Source organism: Phoxinus phoxinus (assembly GCF_949152265.1).
Source record: "Phoxinus phoxinus genome assembly, chromosome: 1".
NCBI classification, from domain to species: Eukaryota; Metazoa; Chordata; class Actinopteri; order Cypriniformes; family Leuciscidae; genus Phoxinus; species Phoxinus phoxinus.
In genome coordinates this window covers 34,739,382-34,755,371 of record NC_136876.1, presented here as the reverse complement: position 1 = coordinate 34,755,371, position 15,990 = coordinate 34,739,382, and the positions used below count along the sequence as shown (strand labels likewise).

The window sequence follows — 15,990 nt, the reverse complement described above, 5'->3', positions numbered from 1 at the left end:
CTCCCTGTGTTCACTTTTAATAACCCTTGACACTATAAAATTAGTTTGATGCTGGACATTGAACAAATATCAGAAACATGTAGAGAGTTGAACTGTTTGATCTTTTTATGAGTTAACTCAGATTTAGCACTTTCAGCTGAAGCCAGAGAAAATCACTGCAAATCTTAACACCATATTGTCAATTGGTTTTAACACTATATACACAACTTTGTTTTTATAGTATATGAATACATCAGAAGTATATAAGAAAAAAGCCACTATCAATATGCGGGGAATTTAAATCACCTTTGAAATACGCTCTCGCTTTTCTCTTTCGGTTTTGAATTCACAATAATGTTTATTCATTGTTGTGCTGCATTCAGAGTCTTTTCTTTTTTGTATCAAATTAATTGACACTTATTTTGACTATTTCCTATTCAGGCAGTCTTGTAAAGTACCTACTTACAAATTAGGAAATCGTTATTATGGTATGATGTAGGGATGTCCCGATCAGGGCCCGATTTCCGATCACGTGATCGGATCTGGACATCCCTAGTATGATGTGTATTGTTCATGTGATTTTATTCTAAATACAATGCTTGCTGTGCTCTCTAAAATCAGGAAGCATTTAGCAGTAATGCAACAAAACTAAGAATTAGAGTATTTGGAATTGGTGTGTAATCAATCTTACCAAAATATTTCATCATTCTCATGCTGCCATAGAGAATGATGGGATATCACACAACCCTGTATTTTCACAAACCATTTTCTGCCAAACTTAGTTTTCAACAATACACACAATTTACACAAAAAGTTGATTGCTTTAATAAAAGATAGCAATGTTTAAACCCCAACGTCAGATACATTTCAGGCTGCAAACTTGTAGAATGTTGAATCTACAGTTGGACACTTTGCGTCAAACAGACAGGAGAACAAATGTTGCTCTGTGAGTTGACGACATGCCTTGGTAGGCAAACAACAGATGGAGGAGCTTCTCGTTCGATGAAACTTTGAGACATGGGGCTCCCTGAAGATCCCCTCAATCCATCTGTAGTACACGGTTGGGCGTGTAGTTATGACACTGTCTCTTAATCGAACTAGCACTGCGTCTCTGACCCTGTCCCTGAGGCCACCTGATAAGAAGACGCCCCTCCACCTGCTGCACGTCAATCACACACAGACTCTCAGCAAACTCAAGGAAAGCAATCTCTCACTGATGTCCCCTCAGATTACCTTTCCAATATCCCACACATCTCCAATAATATCAAATCAACTGCCAAATTTATCACTACACTGTAAATACTGTAATTCTGTAACAGTTTTATAATAGAGTAGACTGATACTGAAGTGCCTGCTGGAAAATCCAGCTTAAAGGTTTAGTTCACCCAAAAATGAAAATTCAGTCAGTAATTACTCACCCTCATGTTGTTCCAACCATGTCAGTCTTTCGTTCATCTTCGGATCACAAATTAAGATATTTTTGATGAAATCTGAAGGCAGTCTCACTCCTCCATAGGCTTTCAGAGAGGACCCAAACTCGCCGGCCCAGAATAGTTAAATAATTAAAACATCGTTACAATAGTCCAAGTGACTACAGTGGCTCTGCATTAAGTTTGTCATGCAACGTCAATACTTTATGTGCGGAAAAACAACAAAAATAACGACTTTATTCCACTATTCATTTCCTTCTCTCTGGGCCTCGAGTTAGTTCACGTAGTGTTCTAGCGCAGCGCGTCTGTGTTGCACGTCACCACGTAGACTCACTATTGGCCGACGCTGGTCATGTGTGTGATGCGTGGTGACGCGCATTTAATAACTATTCTGGGCCAGCGAGTTTGGGTCCCTCTGACAGCCTATGGAGGAGTGAGACTGCCTTCAGATTTCATCAAAAATATCCTAATTTGTGATCCGAAGATGAACGAAAGACTTACATGGTTGGAACAACATGAGGGTGAGTAATTACTGACTGAATTTTCATTTTTTGGTGAACTAACCCTTTAAGATGCTAATAATTGTTTTAGAACAGCCTAAAACAGCCTAAGCTGACAATTAGACCATCTTGGACAAGCAATAAGCTAGCTTTTTGGTGGTTAAGCTGGGTGTTTGGAACAAAATGGCTGTTCAACCTAATAATGCTAATGGCTAATATCCAACATGGACAAACTAGAAACCATGGGATTTGATTACAGGACTTGTAAACCTCAAACTGTTTTCCCTGAAGGATTATCATGATCATATAGCATTAGCACCATGGACACATCTTTATGAAAAGAAATGTGAAGTGAATTTTATTAATCTGTTTACAGTGTTGTGGTTTTAGCGCACATGCTTACAACACTTCAGAGCAGAGGTGCTCCTTTGGGGATGCAGGTTGAAAAGTTGAAAGCTAAAAGTTTTAATGTTGCTTTTGTTTCAGAATTTCTTAAGTTTCAGCAAGGGAATGTAAATGATCAAGCATGTGTAGCCAAAAATGTTTATCTTGGTCGAAAAGTTAGAAGTCAAGGGGGTGCAAACAGAGAGGAAGAATCAAGAAGCAGTGCTTTCTGTGAATCACATATGAAATTACATAGTAAGCGGGGTAAAAATGTATTTGTTGGATGTATGGGTGCAGTTTTAGTGTCCTTTGTCAGTGTGCCCGCCTCCAGTGATGCTGGTTCAAATCGGAGTGTGCATGTAGGATTAGTTAAATTGGTGCCGTGACCCGAATGGGAATAACGATTAGGGGGGTGAGTGTAATGCAGGCCAGCTGGTAAGAGCTGTGTAAGTAAACCTCACTCCCCCGGCCTCATGATGCGCACTTGCAACTGACATTAGGGATTTTGGTCTTTAATTTTCGTTAGGATCCCTTGCCGGTTGGTGCTGGTTTGAATCCCGTTCAGAACCGTGCAAGTTGGACCAATAACACTTAGTGGACCTCATGCCTTTAATGTGTTGAGAAAACTACTCAAATTTAGCTAGCTATGCTATTGACTGCTCTACCAAAATACTAGTTAAGCTGCCCTTCCAATAAGGTAGCTATTTGCACTACAAACATTGAAATAATAGCTTGCTAATTACTAAAAAAGTAATCTGCAATTTGAACTAATACATGTTTGTAGCTCAACACTACTGCCTCGCTATTGAGAAATGTAGTTAAATTACCAGCCCGATCTCATCCCAAGGCGTCATATACTGACGCTTTTGACAAATCGTCTATATGAGACACAGATAAATATGGGCCAGAAGGCGCCTCCTAGCGGTCTAACCCTAACCCTACCCCAGACCTAAACCCAACCATAACCGAACAAAGCTCTGTGCGTGTCATATTGACGCTAAAGGGTGCCATGTGCGTTGGATGTAGACGATTTGTCAAAAGCATCAGTATATGAAGCCCAAGGATGAGAATGCGTTGAAATTACCGTAATAGCTTACTTTTTATACATCGCTACTGCCAAACATTAATTGTAACTCTGTGAGACCTTTTATGTTAGCATGTTTTATTAATTGCCATGCAGTAAGTGTGACAGCTTAGGAAAGTCCTCAATTTTATGTTTCGTTCATGTCTGTAATGCAAGTGGAGCATGACGAGTTCAACATCAAAGCCCAATACTTCGGTTTAAGGGTTTATTCAAATCTCTAAGCGTAAGTATTAAGAAACATAAGTAAGTATGCTAAGGCTAGCTAGCATCACTAAATATAGACGTAGCATAAAAAGATATTGACCTTCTCTATAAAGTTTTCTCAGCTTTATTGTAGGCGGTGTATCCAGCAGCTCCAGGATGAGCCGTGGAGGCCTGTCAGGACAGCAGGCCCACAGATCTAATGTTCTCTAGTTTATAGGACTTGGTGTTCAATGGAATGAAAAGGCTTTTCATTCCTGCGGTTCGACTAGGGAGGAACATTCAGTCAGACAGCTGTGCACATAGAAGGGAACTCTCTTGCCTGTCCTATTAGAGGAGAGACCCAGCGTGTGTGTGGCTTTGGACCGCAGCATGTGTGTGTTAAGACTAAGAGGGGGTGGGTAGAGGGGAAAAAGGTCTGGCCTAAGTAGGGAGTTCACAGTAAGTTCATTAGAGTCGGACAGAGTTATTTTTTTAGCTGTCGTGGTGTGACTGTTCATTTTTTTGCAGAGGTCACGTCGATGTGCGAGCAGGCGTCTCTTCATCTCGCTGTTATTTGTTTAACTAAGTGTGTGTATCATGCTTTTGTTTTCAGAGCATAGTGAGAACGTTTTCTCTAAGTCAGCTATGTAAATTTTGGAATACATAAGAAATCTCCACACTGAATAATTCTGACATATGGCTTGTTTCATATGTGACTGTGAAAATCACTCTGGCTTTGTGCTATGAAAGTCTTCATATATCATATAATGACATCCATAACCTCTAATCTATATTTTTTTCTTCTTCTTTTTTTCTTCATGCCTCCCTGCTGTCTGCTGATGCATCCTGCTTTTAGGTAAGAACCGCAGTTATGAATTACAGTGTTCTTAATCACACGTCTTATCCAGAAAAGATAATGACTGCTTCAGTAAAAGCTGTTTTGTGTATGTAGTCAACATGTGATAATCTTGAGCTCGTTTTAAAGGGCTTTTGGATTGTCATTGTAATGCAAGTATGGAATGACAAGTCTCATGAAACTAACAATTGTCTTGGCCAAAATGAACTGAATGTAGCTTATAAATGGTTAAATATATTTTATGATATGTGCATTGTGGTATTAGTTTTATGAAGCACATGCTAAATTAATATACAAATGCATACTTCATTTATATAGCATGTGGGTTTACAGTAGCCTGGTAAGCCAGACCTACATCAAGATGTTGGGTCTGGCAACTCACCATTGGGATGGCTTAATCCGAGGGGCGGGATAAACGGTTGTCTTTTAAATTCCCTCTGCACGCAATAGGATAGCGCTACAACCAACCAGAGCAATGAAGAAGGTAACGTAGTCAGAGCGGCAAAGATCCGGTCCGGCAAAACTCCGAACACTTCTTCCTTTTTTAAGAATGACTTAAGTGCCGTTCTTTGTTCTATTCTCAAAGAAAAGCTTGACTCCAAGTCCTCCAGAGTTGCGGCCCAAGCCGATTCGAAAGACAGCTGTTTGCCAGCAGCAGCAGCCATTATTTCTTTTCAAGTAGCAGGGATTCGTCGCAACTCTGTCGTCATTATGTTAATATATATATATATATATATTACTGTGTATCGTGTGTGTGTGTGTGTTTATAGTATTTGTACTTAAAATTAAAAAATTTTTATACAATATTTAAATAATTTATTTTTCTAAAAGAATATTCTAAATATTTCCCTGTGCCTCTTATGAATCCCAATTCTACCCCCATTGTTGATTATTCTAAATAAAAAAATATATACTTAATTTAGATAGTGCGTATATTCTTTTACTAAAAAGTAACTGTTTATTTATAAATTATTTAAATACTTAAAAATATTTTAATACTTTTGAATAATATTTAAAATATTTTCAGATTTTTCCTAATATTTGAGAATTTAAAAAAATTATAATAAAAATGTAAAATTTACTGTGGAAATGTTGCTCAGTTGTCAGGAAAATAATATCACAATGCAAACTATTTTAATGGGCTTCATTTCCCTATACAATTTCTCTTTATGCAAAATTAGTTTTTCTTTTGGTCTTGGCATGAAATGTGACATGGACTCGGTTGGTATATATTTGGTGTACAGTGAAAAACACATTCTCCCGTTTTTTTAAAAGAGTTGCCTCAAGCATCAATACTTAAGTCAATTCTTCTCAAAAACTCTTCCTTTGTTGCATTATCAACTGCTAAGTGCAGTCCTCACACTGCTTCATTTGTGTTTGTTTTTTTCCTGACGCAGTCTGTACGTTCTTCTGTTGGCACGTAGATATGCGTGCACGCTCTCTGCACAATACTTGCTGTTTCATTTCTGGAGGCGAGGAGAATGAAAGAACAAGCTGCCGTATGATATTTACTCGCTGTGGTTGATCAGCTAGGGCAGGGATAATTTATAAATCCATAGCCGACCTTGTTCATGCAGATTCCTAACAGGTTTTTCACTTACCTTGGGCAGAACTGCCCGGCTTGCTTAATTCCACCTGGGAGCACCGGCCGAGCTCCGGTGTTTCTGGTTACCTCACTCATCCTACCTCCCCCTTCCAGCCTTACCTGCATGAGCGCGGCTATGGAAATGAGTCAGTAGGAGGCCCTGGTCCCCGGGGCTTTGGACAACTGACAGCATGACAGAGAGGAGTTGACGGTACCCATCCATTTTGGCTCTTAGCAGCACTGCAAGGCGCACCACACAATTACCAATTCTATCAAATAGATTTACCTTGCTTTTGTTTCTTTTTCTGGAAGGCGAAAGTAAAGCACCCTCGGAAAACAAGGCTCTGAAGCATCTGGTCTGTTGAAAGATGTGTTATATTTCTGCCATATCCTAACAGCTTTTTAGTGTCACGAGAGAGTAACAAGATGTGACATTGTGCTAGAACTGATGTCAGGAAATTGGCTCGAGTGATGTCTACCTGAGCTGGAATACCATTGAGCCACTCAAAGTCATACCACGGCACATCATAAAAACGTTTGCATTTATTCATGAGGAGCTCGAGGTAGAGGGCAATTGTCTGTGTTTATGGTGAATTGGCTGCGCTCTTCCATATGATGTATACGCGCCTCTGCCATCCATATATTTAGTTCTTGACTACCGATTAACTTTTCTTTATCCTTCAAAGACACACCGCAAAAGTTATCGTCGACATTCAAATATTAATACTAATGGCCTCCAAACCCTTCGATTTGTTATGATGTGGTGCGAGAAGTAGAGACTGTATCGCGGGAAATATATGGTTTCGTAAAGCTTGCTGTATTTCTCCCATCTGTCTTTTTCTACCTCGTTCCAGAGAAGTCTCCTTTCACTCTGTGAGGGATTTTCTCAGGTGCCATGCATATTCATGAGCTGCCCATTTTCTGGGCCTATAGGGAGAGTGCTCGGTTTCTTGCCAGCATCACACTGAATTCTGTTTGGGTTTTCTTAATCCGTGACCTCCCAGCGCTGCCACATGCTGCCAGACGGAGGCAGAAAGATAACTTTGGGGATGACTGTGGTTGTGTGGACTGTTACTGCATAGGAGCGCTGATCATTCACTCCATTGCGAAGAGGCTCGGTGAAGGATTTAGTAAAAACCCTTTCATTTAGCAATTCTTTGTGACACCTCAGTTCATATATATTTTATTTATTATTTTATTTAACAGGAAAAGTGGACATTAATAAACATTACTCTAAATGTGTCAGAGTTCGCCAAAGGCTGTTAGTCACAGGACTATTATTATCATTAGGGATACACCGATATTAAAAATCTGCATTGTTCAGAAATGCATTAATTACTTTCATGTTTTGGCCAACAACTGATTAAAGATATTGAAATTCCCCTCCTACTACTCTTGTCTAAATAAATTAAAAGTAGAATGCTGAAAACTGAAACTAACCATTTTAATTGCTAGAAGTGAATTTAGTTATTATAATATATAGTAATGTATAATGCAAACGTCTAAATTTACAATTCTTATTTATGTAATATTGCAGTATTTATTATAAATGATTTATCCGTGCGCACATTTTTTTTTTTAATTCATGTGCTCTCGTAATCTTTAATCAAAATAACTTCCCCTTGCAGTGACATCTCTTCTCTTCTCTGATGAAGTGTTTACTGGTGCGAGGGCGGGACAACCTGTCACTCACATGACATCACAGCAATAGCAAACCACATTCAATCAATTCCCCAGGGACAAAATCATGCCCCACTCTACATTTTTTTCTTGTTCAAGAAGCCGTTTCACTCAAAAACAGGCTGTCGTTACTTCTGTTTCATGGCAAGTTTAATGTACGTTATAATGTACAGATTGAAAAATGGATAATCATATTGTGATGCTTAAATTGCTCAATTATTAGTGTTTTTAAAGATGAACTTAGTCAGCATTAGATGACGGGTAAGGTAAACGACTGGTAGAGACCAATCAGACACTATAGCGTGCTTGAATTGGATCGCTCGCTCAGATTGACAGGTCTTGATTTATCAATAGAATAGGAGGTCACAGCTGAAACAGCGCTGGAAGATTTTCGCTCATCAACCAAGATCTTATTACGTGTTACTTATTCTATATAATTATAAATATTTGTATGTACAGTTACACATGTAACTAAGTAGTTCTTGTTCAGTAAAACACTCACATGTTCGGTGAAGTTTTTGGACTTTTGATAAAAAGGCTACAATGTTTCCAAATGCCATAACTTGTTTTTGCTTTGAGATATTAACATAAAATTTGACCCAGAATCAGTTGGCGTGATTGTGATATGACCTGTCACATATACTTTCTAATAGTCATCATGTCAAGCATTAATAATAACAAAAATAAATCAATAAACTGCATGACTTTTTCTGGGATTTTCTCAGCAGTGTTGTAACATAAGAACCTCCAAACATGATCAAAATACATTTTCTTCAAAATTTATATCAATTGAGAGCTATTAATTTTAAGTATGCCACTTAGATGTGAAATTATTAAAATGCCTTCAGGGTGTAAGCAAGGGTTTGACAGTGAAAGAGAGCTGAAATATCACTTATATAAAGGATCAATATCGGCCGATAATGATGACAAGAAATCGGTAGTCGTATCGGTTGCAAAAATTGTAATCGGAACATCCCTAGTATAAATCTCAGAGCACAGGAGTCACTTTCAAACCAAGAAACGTTGTGTTGGTCTGGTCAACACGGCAAAGTTGGACTCACCCTCACGTGAAATTCAAGATCACATAGATTCCTACTGAAATGAGTGGATTTCGCCTTCAAAAATTCACTGAAAAGTAAATGTGACCGCATCTCATTGTAGGTGAATGTGTCTGCCAAGTGCATAACAATTATTTGAATTTGACCATCATATTGTTCCTCTCATGTTGCGTTCATTAAATTCAGTTGTGAATCAAGTGCCCATGTACATCTCATGGTTTTGAAAAACAAGTAGTTTATGCTGAGAGGTGGTGACCGAAGTGAATTAAGGAGTGTCCTTTGCTGAGCCACTCATAAATATGAATGTTTCCCTAGAATCACAGACTCATACCTAGTTCAACAGTTTCCTTTGTCCCCGGTCCCCTGAGTTCACTAAGAAAGAGTGTTGAGACTGTAGGGTGAGAGCAATGGTCAACTCTTTCATTACAGAGCATGGCTATGGCTTACAGAGAAACAAGATGACAAAATGATCCATTCCTTCCTCTGCAGCCAAGTCCATTCCGTTCTTCCTTTAGTCTTGGCTTTAGGTTATATGTATCCCCTGAGTCCGTGTCATTTGTAAAGCCCACCGAGCTGGCATGAAGGTAATTCAGGACACTGAATCATAGAATCGATGATGTGTCACACGCAAACTTCCTGTTATAAACTCTTTCTCACACTTTTCATCATCTAAGCAGCAACAGAAATGACTTTTGCTGTAGCATGGGCCAAACATCAATCCCATGGTTCATCCTGCAGTCGCTTTACTTCGGCAGACACGCAGATTGAGAAAGTATCCTCGTCTGATCGGAGGGCAGAGAGCAGGAGTGCGCTGTCAGTATACGGTTTGCTGGCAAAACATGGATAGTTTCTTTGAATATCCCTCGTTTTATCAAAGTAATTCAAGTTGAGATTTAAGAACACTTCAACCATGTTGCATAACAGCAGCGTTTCACACGGTGTTTGCTCTGAGAGTACTTGGGGGAAAATCATGCTTGATATTCTCCTGCTGTGCTAACTCAGTTTCAGCACAACACAAATTAACAAAGGATCCTAAGATATTTCTGACTGCTAACGTTAACAGTTTAATCTGTTACTGTCTGTTGTGGTTTTGATTGACATTTACCGAGTAATTAGCTTGTAAGCATAACAGATGATTACATGGTGAGTGCAGACAATTACTGCATTCAAAGCTTTTAGGCATAAAGCTCTCTTCTCAAAGTCAATATCAAAGGAATGGCTGCTAGTTTACATACTGCTAGCATATATGCTGAGCATCCCTACATGAACAGCAAAGGACATTTAATTTAACTTGAATTGCAGAACATGTAACAAGACCAATGTCTTTATTTCATGAAATGGTAGTTTTATAGTACTGTCTGTGAGTAATTCAAAAACTTCCCAGAGGAATAATTGGCTTTTGTCTTTGCTTGGTGAGTTTGATATGTATTTATAATGAACAAACAACATGCTATTCACAAATGGATTATTAATGTTATCCATTAAATAGAACCCTTAACTCAAATTCAGCAATTAGATTTTTAACATTCATTAATTCAAAAACATTTCAACATTATGGTTAAAGGGATAGTTCACCCAAAAATTGTAGTTCTGTCATTTAAATTCTTCCCCATCATCTGTTTGGTTACCCATGTTCTTATGTGTTCAGCAGAAGAGAGAAATTCATACAGGTTTGGAACAACTTGAGGGTGAGTAAATGATGACAGCATTTTCATTTTTGGGTGAACTATCCATTTATTTCTGTTTCATTTTGTATAGTTTCACTATTTTGAATAATTTATAGAAGCAATTTAATTTTCAAGCTTTAAGCCTGTGAAAAGAAGCACGGGGCCAAAGAGTATTCAAAAGCTATTTGGCTTGTTTCTAGTTTTTGACAGGAAATAAATCTTATTTGTCTGAAAAACTTTCTATTCATCAAAGAATCTTAAAAAACGAAAACTTCCACACTCAATTAAGTGCCACAATAAAAATACATGTTTCTTTTATGGTGATCATTTAATGCATATTTTGTTGATTACTTTTTGCAGTAGCTTCCTCATTTTGAATAATACAGGTTCATCAATATTTGATTAAGTGTATGAACACAGTTCATATGTGCATATGCACCTGTGAAAATGTTTTCCTCTATGCATACACTATGCAATTTTTAGTTTATCAGACTGTATGTGATGAAAAGCAGTTTTAAGCATATAAGGAAATGCCGCGAGGTATGTTTGTTTAATTTTAATGTTAAAACAAGAGCTGTGAAAGGTCAGCTTGTGATGGCTGGATAATTTGGATGTCACATTTTCCTTGATTTGTTTTTTTTTGCAAATACCACACATCGGTGGCCAGATAATTTGTCAGTTGCCTAATGAACAAGCCATTTTTTAAAGTCAAAATAGTGGCTCCTAGATTCAAAGGTCCCATTAGAACATCTTCTTTCCCCATTGTTTCTGTGAGAGCCCTTTGAGCTCAAATTGACAAAAAAAAAGAATAAAAGGAATTAAATATTCATGGGCTAACACTCATTAGATGTATCTGAGGTGTCAGTCAGAGGCAGGTCTATTTCTGGGATAAGAGCACTGTCTGCTGTTTGTTTCACTGGGCTGTCTCGCACAGCCTTCTTGCACTACCACTGGCACATCGCTGCACGTTTGATGTCGAGGAAACAGTCACACAACTTGTCAGATTCAGTACTGAAGGCTTGAAGGAGTGTGGCGAGACCTCACATCTAGTGGCTGCAGCTGACATGGAGAAAAGGAAGACTTGCTGCGGCATCCGGGTCTTCCACGTCCTTCCTTCTCTCAGTTAGGTAGAGTCGATCAGAGAGTCTGCAGATCGCAGTTTCCAATGGAGGACTTTCACAAATAACGCCTCTGTTGCTGTTTATGGCACTTGTTTTTGTTCACAGTACTTCTAAAAACAAAGATGCTTCCTTGTGCTCAGAGTGGATTACGAGATCTTTTTTTCATCCCGAGCGCTACGATGCTCATTAGAGGGCCCTACAGTGCTGAAAAGACTGATCCTGTTGTTTCTCGCTCACCTCGACACTCTCATGAAACCTCGCTCAACATGGAGGAATAGTGGCCGCAAATATTCAAATGTGCAGTCTGTTCCCCTGGCACATATATCTGAAGCCCTGCCACACTCCAATAGATGAACATATGTCTCTCAGCTGAGTCAAAGCTAATTGAATTAAAAGATGTATGCGCAAACTGTGTGAACAACAGACTCGAGTCAAGAAAAAAACAAGCAAATCAGTGCTTGTAATTTTTAAATAAGATAGGATATGCTTTTGAGCTTTAAAAGAAGAGTGTGGTTTTGCTCACACAGACACAAAAAATCAATAAAAGTGGGCACATCATGTCTCAGTTTGCCCAACAGCCAAATTGCAGTAACTTTGCCAACATTGAAACTGGAGGTTTTTTTATTTTATTGATCTGATATTGATCTATTTTCACTCTTGTTTTGTTTGATGATAATAATAATAACAGTTGAGTCAAACACATGTCATGTAAGGGCGCAACATTTCACCACGCAGATTTCGCAAGTAGGTCACAAAATTGTTAGTTAACTGTAACAGAATACTGTTTAATTTGAAAGTGACTCCTTTGACCACACTTAATTTGAAGTGTGTGAATGGTGGTTTGTTTATCACTACACTATTGACAGGGGACTATGGACCTTTTTTGCTGAAAGTTCGCTCATGTGACCACGTCTTCAAAGACCCGATTTCCATTATAACTCAGTTTTGACCAAATTATTAGTTTCTGCATTTTGCCTTTGCTTTGAGTTTAGTCTTAGGTCATATTTCAAGATTTAATGTTTTTTCTTCGTATCACTCTGCCTGAGTGCACTTATTTTTGTTTGCTTTATCCTTTATATAATTATGTAACATTTCCTTTATATTTAGTGAATATTTAATGAGTGAATGATTAGCATTTTTCTAGTATACAGTATGCATGAATGTGTAAAATCCCTTTGCTGCTTTTGTTTTCTTTTGTGAGTTCGGTGAGATGTCATGAGTCATGTGTAGGAGAATTTTACACTAAGTTGATCATCTTTCTTTCCACAATAACAGTTGTTGTCTGAGGAAGTCTTTCGGCATTGTGCTGACTCTTATATTGTTACTATAGCAACCAATGTACAAGTAGATACATTGGATATTGAAGAGAATGTCTGAACAAATGGATCTGATTTCATTAAAGCCAGCCCTAAAAGGTAAACAAAGTCTATGACTACATTTACATGTGCAATAATGCGATCATTTCTAATAATAAGATCTTGATCGCAGTACGATTTTTAGATGACACAAGCAGAACTCTTCAATCCAGTTTACATGCAGTTTTCATTATTACGAGTATTCACTAAGTATGGTTATACCACACTCATATAGGCATACAGTGTGCATGTTACCGGCCATTGTTTTAATCTACTCGTATCAAATTCAAAATACATTTTAATGGGCGTACTGTATATTATTCATCACCGTGATGAACATCGCAATGCCGGGTTTGCCTACGCTTCAAGTGTTGACAGAGTTTAGCGATTTGGAGAAGAGAAAACTTCAGAATAATGTCTCAGAGTTGTGTGAAGAACACACGGCATCTGTGTACGTCAGACCACACGCACACTTTGGTCAGAGCGGTAATAATGCGATTAAAGTGTTTGCATGCCCATTTATTGCAAAATAATAAAAAATGATTCAAATCGGTGTATGCCACATAGTTTAATGTGAATATGGTTACTGCGATTATCACTTTAGTTTGATTGAAATATTGCGTTTACATGATGTAAAATTTAATCGCAATATCGACAAAATCCCATTATAATCTCATTATGCAAGTAATGCACTGTATGTCTCATATGAGCAGATAATATTATTATTATTAGTTGTAGTAGAAGTATTGTGAATTGGAATTCTACTGCAGATTGATATTATTGTTATTATTATTATTAAGTACATCAATAATTATTAACACTGCCTGAGGTGTCCTGAAATGCCAAGAGTAATAACCCCAGTTTGGCTTCATTTTTTTTCTACTTTCTTTCATTGTCTCTGAAGCTCCGACACACTCTTCATCTGCTGGCTGTGGATCAATACATGGCCGTGAGACCCAAAGGCAGGATGTGTGTTCAGATATGATTATGTCATTTGTCCCCCAAACAGGAACGTTTGTGACGCATCACACCCGACTCCCTGCTCTTTGACCCTCAGCGATTGGTCAGTTCCCAGAGCCACTTCCTGTGGGCTCTTCTGTTTTCTATCACAGTGGCAGAACAGAAGGTGTTTGAGGCCAGTGAACGGGGTGAGAAAAAAAAAATCAGTCAGGAAACAGCTCAAGTTAACAGCATTCCCTGTCCTCTTCCGGGATGGTCTTATCGTTGCTTTGCCTGTCCTTTGGCCGACATGAAAGACCCCCCTGGGTATTCGAGGGAGTTTTCTGTAATGTTTCCATTGCTCTCGCTTCTACATGAGCTGCCAGTAGGGGCCCTTCGGCACAGGAGTGGAAGGCAGGGATGTGATGTAGTAATTAATGAGGCTGGAGAGAGGGGTCGTGTCGGCTGCCTCCGTCTAGCTCAGGTGTCGTGGGGGCACCCTACGGCGAAAACAGTGGTTATGCAGTATTCAATTAAGAGCTTCGGTGTGCTCTGACAGGATCCCAGCAGGGGGCTGACACTAACCAGACACTTACAGTACATGCCTTGGAATTAGGTGCAAAATAATAGGGAGCAAGGATAAGCCGCTGATGAATGAATTGACCGGTGGAATATGTAACTGACCTGAGGCTGATTGTAATTTCACCTCCACAGTCGCCAGAAAATCGAATATACTTAATGCCTAGATTGTATTGAAGGGTTCGGATTAATTCATTTCATTTTGGATTCATTTAACACTTCCCATTCCTCTCTCTCAAAGTGTGTTGTCTCGTTTAGTCAAGCTTTTGACTGTCTACTTAAAGTATTGTCCACTTTTCTGCTTATTCTCTCAGTGAACCACCCATTTCAACAGCAAGAGACCATTCCGACTAAGGCTGGGTACAGACACAAATGTTATGATTCGATTTGATTTTGATTCACAAGCTTGCAATTCGATTCAATTCAGATTGTGATTCGATTCAGTATCGATTAATTGGTTTATGTATCAGGTACAGTACATGGCAGTCATTTTTCTAGCTGACTATCGAGTTTATGGACATTAAATGGCTTTTCTGAGGTAAATGTAATGTTACGTGACATTATTCACAAGCTGTTTTATTGACGCCTTTCCGCGGTTGAAACACTGATTGAGCGATTACATGAGACATGATCTGGATACGGAAATACCTTATGCTCGTGAAGGCTGCAGTTATTTGATCAAAAATACAGTAAAAACAGTGATATTGTGAAGTATTATTGCAATTTGTTTTTTAATAGATTTTTAAATGTACTGTAATTTATTTCTATGATGCGAAGCATCATTACTCCAGTCTTTAGTGCCACATGATTCGACAGAAACCATTCAAATATTATGATTTGCTGGTCAAGAAACATTTATTATTATCAATGTTGAAAACAGTTGTGCTTCTTAATAATTCTGTGGAAACTGTGATACATGTTGTTAGTTTTTTTTCATCCTTGCTGAATAAAAGTAACGTAGATTAAATAAATATTTTTTAATAATCAAATAATAAAAGCAAAATATTTATTTAGAACAATATTCTGCTTTCATTAATATAAATAATTATATTATTAAAATATTTATAGCCTGTATCTCTGATTCTGTTACATGCAAACACAATTATAAGTAGTTTATGAACAAACAGGCTCATTCTACTGAGCATTTCATCATGACACGGGTTTAAAGACATTAATACTTGCTTGTGATTTGTAAAACTCCCATTATCATCCCCTCCCTTTCCTCTCACACTCCGGTGTACTACAGGTATTTTCATTCTCCCAGGGCTGTCGATGAGGACAGAGGCCTGCTGCAGTTTATTCATCTGCTCGTTTCACAGCGCCAGTCCAAATCGCCATGCGCCAGAACATTGTACTCCCAGTCCTCTACAGTATATGCCACGGGTCACATAGAGAGAGCTGTTCCAGGTAGACAGGCCAATATAGAGGCTAAGCAGCAGCTGTGTGTCTGGCAGGCCGCTGTCCCTTAAATATCATCCACAGGGAGGTGACAGCTCAGATCATCCGTCACACAGGTGGCTTCCTGAGTCCGCCTGACATAGAGAAGCACTCATTTTCGGCAGGAGATTAAAACATCTCTCTGATCTTAGT

General features: G+C 38.5%; 1 protein-coding gene across 3 annotated transcripts in view; it reads left to right on the top strand.

Moving 5' to 3' along the window:
- The window catches only part of sdk1a (sidekick cell adhesion molecule 1a), a 353,385-nt gene that overhangs the window by 85,517 nt on the left and 251,878 nt on the right, over positions 1–15,990 (top strand). The window lies entirely within an intron of this gene.